This window comes from Lethenteron reissneri, chromosome 26 (genome assembly GCF_015708825.2).
Source record: "Lethenteron reissneri isolate LAM-NWPU_2019-01 chromosome 26, ASM1570882v1, whole genome shotgun sequence".
Classification (NCBI taxonomy): Eukaryota; Metazoa; Chordata; class Hyperoartia; order Petromyzontiformes; family Petromyzontidae; genus Lethenteron; species Lethenteron reissneri.
In genome coordinates this window covers 5,864,813-5,878,007 of record NC_083804.1, presented here as the reverse complement: position 1 = coordinate 5,878,007, position 13,195 = coordinate 5,864,813, and positions in this window count along the sequence as shown.

Below are 13,195 nucleotides of genomic sequence, written 5' to 3'. Positions count from 1 at the left end.
ATTCATGTCCATTTTCTCATCAGCCGCACACCGACTGCCCGTTCACTCGTGGGCCCGAATCACTTCGAGGTCTCCTTTAAGGGGAGGGACTGATGCCGCATGTCCATGAGCCTGCAGCACGTAAGTACGTGCTCGAGTTCGCGGATTTTCCATATTTTTCGTCAACTCGAGTTGGTCGGCATTGCGGGCGAGAGCCGGAATTCTCTGGGCCGATTTCTGCTTCCCAGGCTGGCCTGAACTCGGACTAAGGGGTGTAGAGTACAAGCGAAGAATTAAGCTACGATGTAGCAAAGATGGTAGGAATGTTGTCATTGAAAGCATCGAATAACAAAGATTCTTTCAAGCGTGTGTTTATATTCATTACATTGTGAACTTCCATTATGCACAATGTCACGTTTCTACCTAAACCTGGGGGGTCATGGCTAAGCTTCGAGCTTTGCAAACACCGAGTGCGGATGCCTGTACGTGCGCGACACCTGTAGATCCTCCGCAGCAAATACACGACTGCCGCAGCAAAAACGATGACCGCCGTCGTCAGGGCGAACAGAAGCGAGACCACGGTGTGTTCCATGTGGCGTCGTGGACCTCGGTGAAGAGAGACGGATCGAAGGAACTCGGAGCTGGAAAACAAGGTGCGCGCGGAAGGCGGACGAAAGAAAACATTAAGAGGATAAAGGCGCAGCCCGTGAAATTGCCTGCTCACGCCATCGCTGCTGGGTGAGCCTTCACGAGAGGGAGCTCGAGAGAGACCATCTAGAGCCACATTTGGCCTCCTCTTTCATATGCTGACCAGAGATGTTAGAAGAAGTGGGAATACCCACACCTTACACCACCGAAATAGGCTATTGTATACCAATACAGGACCCCCCCCCACCTCCCACTTTCCCAACAAACAAACACATTTTAACAAAAACATTGCGTCAGGGTTAGACCGGGGTCAGTGTTGAATATGTTCGAGGTGAAAAGTGACCAATTTAGATGCAGAAAGGTGTTGCGGAATGATAAAATAAAACCAATCAACACATGTATTGTATACAAAATTAACCGGATTACTTGATATTTACTGGTCGCTAAAGGAGTGATTAACGCTCTTGTCGCAGCGTTGAGTCAGCACCGCTGAGACCCCCAATGCAAGTAGTCTACCTGCCTCCAAGAATATGATACCGATGATATGATACCCTTGAGGCTTACGCAGTGAGCGGGCCAGCCCTTCTGCAACCGGGACTGTTGCAAATGTTTGGTAGCCTCTAATGTTAAGCCATCGACCAAATTTGGTGGAACAACATACACAAAAAACACACGTGACGTTGTTAATTCGTTAAAGATTACCTGGGCCTATCGATAAACCTGTACATTCAGTAATGATGGCCATGAGCATCCTCATTAACAGTAGAAGTGACGGTCATCATTCCTAAAAATATATATTTTGCACACATGAAACATTGGCCTAGTTCAGGGGTCGGCAACCTACGGCTCCGGAGCCGCATGCGGCTCTTTACGGGCTGCTTCTTGACGATATGTACGTATGTACAGTATGTACTCAGATGCATTGCGGCTCTTGAAATACTGAATTTTGTACCGAATTGAAAAGAAATGGCTCTTCTTGTTATTTTGGTTGCTGACCCCTGGCCTAGTTAAATGCGTTATACTTCAGCGTGAAGCTTCCGGCAGAATATGGAAGTTCTGCTCTGTGGTCATCCTATTTTCACTATCATCATGATTGATTTTAGTTTATTAAGCACTAAAATGTGTAGATGGTCTCTTAGTTCTGAAAAAGAAATATTTTACAGGACTGGGGAAGCAATACAGACAGTGTAAACACAATAAACTGTAGAACTATGATTAATTTGGTTTGATGTAATATATTCCATATGAATATAATCAACGTGAATGTACTTAGATAATTAATAAAGTGAGCTGAAACGAATTCAATCCAAAAATGTAATGCAGAGGTCCAGTTTATTTTACCGAGCTCTATAAAGAAGGTTCATGCACCACATTTACAATACATGAGCATTTTGCTGGCACATGGAAAAGTTAGTGTCAAACGAAACACATACATGGACAGCCCTTTTTGTCAATCCACTGCAGGATGAGGGCCTCTCCACGCCGGGTGGTTCACGGTGGTTATGTGACCACACATCGTCATGCTCGTCAGTACTGGTTGGTGAACGAGGGAAGCACAGCCTTGGATTTTACTGCTCTGCCCTCTGCTGCCCGTAACGTAAAACAGTACAGAATAGCCAACATTCTTACACCTTAAACAAATTATAATTTAATTGTTGGCAATCCTTCACATACACCCTGCCTCAAACTGCCAACTGTAGTTTAAACCCAAGCAACATCAGGATAGAATTTGACATTTATGTTCCTAAAATACATTTAAACCATTCGATGACCTATACTAAGCGACCGTTCGGCTCATGTTCCACTCGCAAATTATCATCGGAAAGTATTAGCGTTGTGCACGATCATTATAGGGGTTTTCGCTAACTTACTGCTGTGAATCGTAATTCAAAATGTCACCGAGCAGTCAGAGGCATAGATGGTGGAGATATCCCACAGTGAGGCTCAAATACATTTCTGAATACAGGCGTGCCGCGTTTTGAAGAGCGATATTTTCTACGAGAATTCGCCATCACGAGCAATTTGAATTTAGACCAATTTGTTCCCAGAACGAGCAAAATGTTCGCTTAGCTGCATCATCTGTATTGACAGATGAAGCTTCATCATCTGTATTGACAGCCGCTCCCCATCGCTCGCATTGCCGTCTGAGCTCCGCCTTCTGTCAGATCAGCGGCGGCACGAGATTGTCACAGGAGCGTGAACCCGACTGTGTCAACTGCGCACGCGAGGGGTCTCGGTTGCGCGCTCCTCATGAGAAGTCCGAATCCGACACTTATTTTAGGCCACGCGTGGCCCGCCCCCATTATTTTATTATTTACCACTTCCGTCCGCACCTCTTTCCCGCACTTGTCTTAGTCACAGTTTTGGTAAGCCCACAAGCTAAGCCCGAGCCAAAATGAGTAAAAAACAAACGTCGCTGGAGAGCTTCTTTGAAAAGGGGGAAAGACCCAATTCTGAACATCCCCCCCCCCTCTCCGGTCCGTGAAAAAATGATCTTCTACGAAACCTATCCCTGGTGCCAAAAAGTTTGGGGACCGCACTCTATGTGACAAGCGACTTCGTTGAGCTGTCGTTTGTGATGATAGCCAGGTCGCGTCTGGCAAAGTGCCACGTCGCTTAGTGGGGCTTTACCTGGTAAGGTCAAACAAGAAGAATAGCAGCAGGAGAACGGTGCCACTCTCCCACGGGCACCGCCAGTGGGGTCAACATGTCCTCTCCTGTGTGGTTGGGCGTTGGTCTAAGGGGCCGTCCATAAATGACGTCACGCGATTTTGGACGATTTTTGACCCCCACCCCCCTCGTCACACGGCGTCACAAAAAGTCAGACCCCCCCCCGCACTCAAATATGACGTCACAAAGCTCTGCCCCCCCCCAAATAAAACATGCTTCAAATCGCTTTAAAATATTGTCATTGTAGTGCGTATTTAATGTGGCGCTGCACTCTGATGTTGTAGGAGAAAACATTTATTAAAAGTCTATTTAATTCAGTAGAACGTGTTGTCTATATTGCCCATTTTGATGTGACGTCACATTTCTCAAACCCCCTCGTCACACATCGTCACAAATGTCTGACCCCCCCTCACCCCTAGGTGCGTGACGTCATTTATGGACGGTCTCTAAAAATGTAATTGCACAGATTCACCGATCGCATGAGTCGCCTGGCACGTGCTCTGCTAGTTGGTGACCTTATGCGCGCGCGTTCTCTGTCTCTCTCGGAATCGCCTCCAGTGCTGTAGCTGCTGACGGCAATAAAAGTGGTTTAAAAGTCAAAAGTCTGTCTCTCTCTCTCGAGCCGAGTCCCGGCTTCTAGAGATGTTGCTGTACCATTACGTGCGATGTTTGAACGGGCAAGCTGGTGACCATGCTGAGCTTCCAGCTACCCGCCACCGCCTATCGCAACGGGCACAACGAAACCCGCAGTGGTCCTTATGTATGTGCGCATGTATGTGCTGTATGTTCAACTTATTTCTCACCGTACGTAGCCAACCGTGCTAATCGAAGATGCGCTGACCCTGGGATTACACCAGACTATACAGAACCAAACTGTGACATTCCTCACCCGGTCGGAAAACGATATTTTATCATTTGAAGCAAATCAGAAGCTGCCTTGGTCCAAATTGCGCGATATTAAACCGATATCATTTCACGTCGAGGTGACATTATCAACTGTAACAATGCAGAGGTGCAGTCCTCTGGCCCAGTTAGACGCGAAATTCGCGGTGCCAGTACGAGAGAAGGCCGTCATGTGACCAACATTTAACCGAAGAGAGAGGAGAGACAAAGCTCCCCTCAACCATGAACGTCTTCTTGGTTATTTCGGTAAAGTCACGTAGATGGGAAATAATAAAATAATAAAAATAAAACATAATAAAATACAATTCTCACGACGTTTCGGCCACAACGCAAGCAGCCGTCCTCAGGTGAAGAACAGGGCTGTCTTTCCGAGTATTATTTTATTATTTCCCTTCTACGTGACTTTACCGAAAGAACCAAGAAGATGAATCCCTGCAGTCACGAAAGCTTTAAATCGAAATTTAACCATGAACGTCTTTGTGCAGGGCAGGCAGCATTTCCAGACTCGCGCGATTTCACTCATCGTAACCCTCGTACCACGCTGCACCGCTTCCTCAAACCGTCGCGATATTTATACACTCGCTTGCCGGATGTCGAACCGCCCCACACTCACAGCTGCAGCCCGAAGATGTTCGTGGGGCATAATGCGCGGTGCTGTTGCATCTTAAAGCAAAAATATTGATTTCCTAAAACATTTGTTTTTCTAGGTATATATATTTTAAAAAAACAATATTCAGTGGAAACTTCGGACCCCAGGACCTTTTTAGGGTAAAAATAAAAACCACAAACAGTTGTGACTCCGACAATGGTTATGGCAATGTTCACAACCGAACTGGCAAACACATTCCTGCGGAAGGAGCTGGTAGGAACGTTGGGTTGCTCGGTCAGTGGCCAGGGTCAACGGCGGCGTGGTGTATTCCGTAAATATGCACGACTGTGAGGCCGGGCACAAGCCGGCGTGAGTAGGTTAAACGTTGAGTTTTATAAGGGCACCACGGGGTGACCAGCTCCTCCCCACCCAGCTCCACCCCTCCCACCCCCCACCCAGCCCCACCCTCCCCACCCAGCCCCTCCCCACCCTCCCCACCCAGCCCCTCCCTCCCCACCTTCCCCTCCCTGCACGACGGACACAATAATCCCCTGTGGGCTGGTGTAACCAGGAGGTTCCTACCAATATAAGCTACCCATACTTGAGTTTTGTGAAAGTGGCCAATTGAGATAGGTGCTGCTGGCATGAACGCAGGATCATCATGTATAACATTTGTGGGGATTCTGGGCACCAATCGTAGGCCTTACAAAGCGCCCAAATTCGTGTGCAGACTGCACGAGCAGAAGCCCGGACACTGGGGGGGGGGGGGGGGGGGGCTACAAAGGAGGGGAGGAAAATTGTAGAGAGACGGTAATATGCAAACTTAAAAAAAGATGATGATAGAAAGACTCACATAATCTATGCATAAAATTGTAGGAACGTAAAACAATGTGTCAATATGATTGCACATGCGCACAAGCCGGCGTAAAATGGTAACAAGACTGATTTCAAGCAGTTAGTTCACCGCGTATTAAACAATGCTCTCTGGCCAGGTATCAAAAGCTCCACAAACATACATTTTTTGTTGTTGGTGTTATACTTGCCCCTTTGTGAAGGGCTACAACGTATAAACCCGAGAACCACTCTACACAGAAATCGCACGTCCGATTAGCACGGCTGGCTATGCACGGTGCGAAGGAAACCCAACAAACATACGTACGTGCAACCAATGTGCACTTTCTGGTGTTAAGTAAAGGGGCAGCCCTGCAACTGCTTGCTCACACCACTGCTGATGGAAGGGACCTGCCACTCGAGGCAGCTGTATACAGAGAGCCGCTGTGCAGGGTCTTTGGCCTACTCTTCCATGCTAGCCCGACGTCTTGAAAGAGGTGGAGGCAACCCACACTTTAACCCCCACCACATTCAACCCACCGATAGACTAAAATGTGCGGCCCCAGTTCACACTGCTCGGAATTTAACAATCTTGCAACATTGTTTCAACTGCCGTATGGAACGGAGATTAAACCTATGACCTCTGATTGGCAAATCCAGCGTGTGCTGCCCATTGTGCCATGGCAACGTGTCGGTGTTCGTTAAGCGGAGGCTCATTCCGCTAAAGTGACCGTTCCACGGACAAATATAATTATTCTTCACTAACTAAATTACCTTCGAAAGACACGAAAGATGTGCATTAATAACCCATGGCTAACCATTTGCTTACATAAGGGATATTAAGACCTTCTAAATCCGGAGTATTCCATCGCGAAAGTGCAAATTTAAGGCAAGCGATTTGAAGCTTTCGTGACTGCAGGGATTCATATTCTTGGTTCTTTCGGTAAAGTCACGTAGAAGGGAAATAATAAAAAAATAAAAATTTTATTATAAAAAGAAAACAATAAAATTCTCACGACGTTTCGATTGCAACACCGCCACTTTTTTCAAATTTTCTTGCTGTGGTTTTCACACCTGATGATGATTGCTTGTGTTGCAATCGAAACGTCGTGATAATTGTATTGTTTTATTTTTATTATTTTATTATTTCCCTTCTACGTGACTTCACCGAAAGAACCAAGAATACTAAGGCAAGCGATTGAAACATCCACAGAGCAAAAATAAAACGTCCCTTTGCAGATTGCATCCTTTGCACTTAAAACCACGAAAAAAACCCCACCCAGCATTTGATGGGGAAATACATTTCACACAACGCGAATATTTCTTGTTCTGCAAATCCATGGCGACACTGGAGCCAACACGTGTTTGAAATCAACTTGGTTAATTTCATACATGCTGACAATCTAAGTCTGACACATTGCAACCATGGCTAAATCTGAATCCTTCGTGTCAATGACAGGTTTGCCATGCTCATTGCTCTATAAATATTGCACTGCATATTTCACTGGCATACGCACTTGCAAACAGCCCCGTTTTCAATCCACTGCTGGATGAGAAACCTCCCCATGGGGTTTGTTTGACCATACTTTTCTGAGCTGGCCCGTGTGAATTGCTGAAACTTGGGGAGTATAGACGTGTGAGTATACAGCACAGTACAACAATGTATTTTTTTCTCTGCTGCCCACCACATAGCCCCGCAGCAGCCTATAACAACCTACTGTGCATTGTGGTCGCACGTCCAAGCACTATCTAGCCTCAACCTGGCTTCGTCTCCACAATCTCATGAGATCAGGCACATTTTGGGTGCTTTGGTCCTATCAGTGACAGCGATAATATCAACAATGAACATCCTGTACATTGCCATTAATCTCCTCCTTATTTGGCCGAGCCTCCATGGGAGGTCCAACATTAGTTTTGGCCATGGCATTGTGAGTCAACGCCTCGTGTTTTAGCGATGGCCTTGTGAATGCCAGATTTTAATTCTACACTTTGACTTCACGAGTCTCGGCGCTGACTTGAGCCTTGCAATTGTGATTCCCGATCTCGATTTGAATGGAGGGTTGCACCGAATATCCCATTATGCGATCAGGTAAGATACCAAGTAGGATTGCACCGAATATCGCATTGTGGTATCAGGTAAGACACCAGGTACTCGACCTAAACAGGCACCCAGGAGGAGCCAGAGCTGATCGAGATAGACGAGACGAATGAATCCAGAAGATAGCGAATGGACATAGAGTAAGACAAGATGCTCCAGTTGGGTGGGTGATGCAGCAACATTGGAAGAGATAAACAAGAGATGTACAAATTTCGATTTAAAGCTTTCGTGACTGCAGGGATTCATCTTCTTGGTTCTTTCGGTAAAGTCACGCAGAAGGGAAATAATAAAATAATAATAAATAAAACATAATAAAATACAATTCTCACGATGTTTTCGGCTTGCGTTGTGGCCGAAACGTCATGAGAATTGTATTTTATTATGTTTTATTTGTATTATTTTATTATTTCCCTTCCACGTGACTTTACCGAAAGAACCAAGAAGAAGAGATGTATAATCGAACTAAACTGAACAATGATTGTTTTTTTTACCAGGTAAGGCTCACTGAGCTATGTAGCTCTTTTTCAGAATCGACCTGACCACAAATGATAGCTCAACGAAGTGGCTCATCGCGTGAATATTTACAGCAGACAAAGACTCTGAACGCGTGTTTCTACATGCGGAGGGTCAACTCCAGAGGACCCAGAGAAAATCCACACGCCCCCCCCCCCCACCCCAAACTCTACACCTTTACAAATTTATTTTCAGTAGTTTACAATTCAGATCACAGCTACTCCTCTGTTTAAGGAACGACACAGGTGGGCTTCTCCACAAATCTGGCTGTCGCCTGATGAAGCTGGTTGTAATTGCAGGCGAAACGTCGTACTCAGATTGTAAATGTTGTGGCTTGGCTCTCCAACTCACCGGTGCTGTACTAGTGACGAATTGGCACGTTCTGTTTACGTGCCAACCCTTACTAGTTGGCTGTGTCGGGTGGTGGCGGGTTTAATGAGACATTTATATATTCACGCAATCTAACCCAAAAAACCTGTATTATGGCAGAATGAGAATATTTCTACTGGGAGAATCCGATGAGCTATAAAGCTCATCTTCACGGATGTCCAGTCATTAACTTTGCACCAACCACACTACGGCGCTGTATTACGGGACTGTGACATTCGCTTAGATACAAATCAAAGGCCGAAAACAGAAGTGCAGCGTTAGGTTCCTGACGTTAACAGCTGCGGTAGCATTCGTTGAACGTCTCTGCACGAGAGAGCTGAAACTCTCGTCGTGTCGCCGAGCGAACACGTGCTTGCTGCTCCAGCAGCTGCCCGTTCGAGGGATAAGCAACCTGGACGTAGCCTCACCCGGCGTAAACCTTAGACTCACCTGGTGTAATTCAACAGTGAACGGCGAGGTCCGCTGAACGAGTCGTCAGCACCGTCTCTGCCCCACGCCTCGCCACTGCTCGTCGGTACCTCTCCGTCGCCACGAGGCACAACTTTAAACCGTGACCGAACGACCTCAAGAGTGAAGTGAAATAAAGGACTGGCCTAGCGCTGGCATAGAGCGCCTTTATTATTTATTACCGTGAACGAAAAAAAACAGCAAACACTTGTTCCACTCTGCATTGATGCTATTACAAAATCCAGTCACGGCAACCATATTAACCCAAGTCCATGAATAAACCGCTCGCAGAGGGCACGCACGCTTGCGTGTGTGTGCGTGTGAGAAGCAGCAACTTCCTGATATTTGACTGCGTTATCTGGGCACTGCCAGACCTCCGCAATCTCCGCCGCGAGCGCGAACCCAGCCGCACTCCCGCTCCAACCCCCCTCGGTCATTCTCAGGGCCAGAGCCGCTCTGTACGTATTGTACGTGTGTTGAACTTCGTTCGCACCGTACGTCGCCAGCCGTGCTAATCGGAAGTGCGGGGGGAAAGGACAACGAAATAATCACAGTTCTAAAGAGATGATATTTTCAATCTATCTTTAAAAGTACATAACTCCAGTGGCTTCCTAATATTGGAAGAAAGAGCGTTCCAGACGGCCCCAGAAGCGCATCTGAAAGCGCGCGATGCGGAACCCGTCTTTGTTCGATGGCCAGCAGCCAAAAGTCGCTACTGCTGCTGCTGCTGCTTCTACTGCTGCTGCTATTACTGCTGCTGCTGCTGCTATTACTGCTACTGCTGCTGCTGCTATTACTGCTGCTGCTGCTGCTGCTATTACTGCTACTGCTGCTGCTGCTATTACTGCTGCTGCTGCTGCTATTACTGCTGCTGCTGCTGCTATTACTGCTACTGCTGCTATTACTACTGCTGCTGCTGCTGCTATTACTGCTGCTGCTGCTATTACTGCTGCTGCTGCTGCTATTACTGCTGCTGCTGCTATTACTGCTGCTGCTGCTGCTATTACTGCTGCTGCTGCTGCTATTACTGCTGCTGCTGCTATTACTGCTGCTGCTGCTATTACTGCTGCTGCTGCTGCTATTACTGCTGCTGCTGCTGCTATTACTGCTACTGCTGCTGCTGCTATTACTGCTGCTGCTGCTGCTATTACTGCTGCTGCTGCTATTACTGCTGCTGCTGCTGCTGCTATTACTGCTGCTGCTGCTATTACTGCTGCTGCTGCTGCTATTACTGCTGCTGCTGCTATTACTGCTGCTGCTGCTGCTGCTATTACTGCTGCTGCTGCTGCTATTACTGCTGCTGCTGCTGCTATTACTGCTGCTGCTGCTGCTGCTATTACTGCTACTGCTGCTATTACTGCTGCTGCTGCTGCTATTACTGCTGCTGCTGCTGCTATTACTGCTGCTGCTGCTGCTATTACTGCTGCTGCTGCTGCTGCTACTGCTGCTGCTGCTACTGCTGCTGCTGCTATTACTGCTGCTGCTGCTGCTATTACTGCTGCTGCTGCTGCTGCTATTACTGCTGCTGCTGCTATTACTGCTACTGCTGCTGCTGCTATTACTGCTGCTGCTGCTGCTATTACTGCTGCTGCTGCTGCTATTACTGCTGCTGCTGCTGCTATTACTGCTGCTGCTGCTGCTGCTATTACTGCTGCTGCTGCTGCTATTACTGCTGCTGCTGCTGCTGCTATTACTGCTGCTGCTGCTGCTGCTATTACTGCTGCTGCTGCTGCTATTACTGCTGCTGCTGCTATTACTGCTGCTGCTGCTGCTATTACTGCTACTGCTGCTGCTGCTATTACTGCTGCTGCTGCTGCTGCTATTACTGCTGCTGCTGCTATTGCTGCTGCTGCTGCTGCTATTACTGCTGCTGCTGCTGCTGCTACTGCTGCTGCTATTACTGCTGCTACTGCTGCTGCTATTACTGCTGCTGCTGCTGCTATTACTGCTGCTGCTGCTGCTACTGCTGCTGCTACTGCTGCTGCTATTACTGCTGCTGCTGCTGCTACTGCTGCTGCTGCTATTACTGCTGCTGCTGCTGCTGCGAGGATGAGCGGAGTTCTCGTGATGACGGTGTACGCTCCTTGGCGAGATCAGCGAGGTGTCGTGGTTCATTTGTGGCGAGCACTTCGTGTGTGCAATGAGTGCGCTCCCCGGAACAACACTCACCTGCTGCACCTTGTGCGGGGCGGTGAGCGCAAGGGAACGCGAGGACTTGGCATGGCTGGGGGGAGAATGATATTCCAGGACAAGGGGCATGAGAGGGCATCGGAAAGCAGGGCATGTCAGCAGTGGGTGGTGCTGGCCCTCCAAAGGGAGGTTCCTCGGTTGAAACTGATGTTGGGTCCCACCTTGCAAATGACGAAATCCACAGCGAGATGTCACGACAGAGAGGCTGGTGAGTGTACCTGTGTGCATTTGGGAGTGTGTAGGTTTGGTCGGACCGTGAGTAGCAATTGCACCTGCGCGTGTGTGTAGCCCACCGCGTGTGCGTAGCCAACCGTGCTAATCGCACCTCTGATCATCACGGTTGGTTACGTACGGTGCGAAAGAAGTTCAACATACATACATATTGGGCGTGTGCATGTATGTGTCAGAGCAAATGAGTGTGGGTGTGATGTACGGGCAGTCCTCGACTTACGAGCGGGTTCCGTTCCTGAGACACGCATGTGTGCAGGACTGTTGAGTTTGGGCAAACGCGAATGTTTACGATTGACAAAAGAGATATTGACAAGGCATATAGATGTAGTGAAATGGGAGAAATGTAAATAAAGATATAGATTCAGTGAGATGAGCAGAAGAGAGAGATGCAGATAAGTCAGACATGAAAGTCAATAATTGACGTGTTTATGTTAATGAGATAATTGTATTTATGATTTGGCGTTGAGCTGATATTTGAAACGCACCCAATGTTTCATGAATCCAGTTGCTCATTCAGCTAATTGGGGCCCAACGCTTTGGCTTGGTTTGCTTTTATGCCCCGTGCTGCCACTGCGGAAAGCCGTGGAAGGTCAGGGCAGAACCAGGAGCGCATTCAAAATAGGGAATGGTTGCACAGGGGCATCACGGAGCAGATTGGAGAGGGGGTCACAGGATGCAGTGAGATGACAGAAATGTCGACGAAAATAGAGATAATCTAGGATTGAAGCTTTCGTGACTGCAGAAATTATACACGTTGTTTTTTTCGGCAAAGTCACGTAATGTAGAAATAAAATAAAATGTAAAATATCGCTTGTGTTGCGTTCGAAACGTCGTGATTTATTTAAATTTAAATTTATTTAAATTAAATTTTATTTCTACATACGTGACTTTACTGAAAAAAAAACAATGAAAATAGAGATGTCGTGAGAGGAGGGAGATCGAGACATGACTCGGGGTTTGGGTGTTTGCTGATGATGGAGATTGACCGGTTGGTGCCACTTGCAGCTGCTAGCGAGCGCCAATTCGAAAATCTCACTATAAACGACACGAAACAAAAACATTTAATTCACCAGGTAAGGCCGAGCTCTTACACAGTAGCTCTTGTTTCAGAAGCGACTTGGCCATCAGAAATGAGAGCTCAACGAAGTGATTCATCGCGTGGGAATGTAAAGCAGATAAATACTCGAAACGCAACGTTTCTAAATGTGGAGGTAGAATAAAACCGGAGGACCCGGAGAAAAATCCACGGGGAAAAACACATGCAAAGTCCAAGTATACGAGAATCGGAGATAGGGGGGAAGGTCAACACACAAACAAAAAGGGGAAGTTTTTATTTATTTCAGATTTTTTTTTCTATCATATGAACAGAACCGCAGAAGCCACACACAATCTTCCAACTTTCAAGATAAAGCTTTCTCGGAAACCAATCACATTATAGATGTTATGCAATGCTCTCCAAAACCATAATAAAGGTTTTTGAGTTAGATCGCATACGTGTAAATGTGTCATAACCCTCCACCACCCGATACAGCCAATGGGTAAGGTTTGTCACGTAAACCAAACGTGCCAATTATTTACTACTTCAGCCGACCGGTGTGTTGGAGAGTAAATCCACAACATTTACAATTTGAGTGCTGTGACGTTTCGCTGGTAACTACATGAACCAGAATCATTGGGCGATTTGGCGATTTGGCAGAATCGCACAA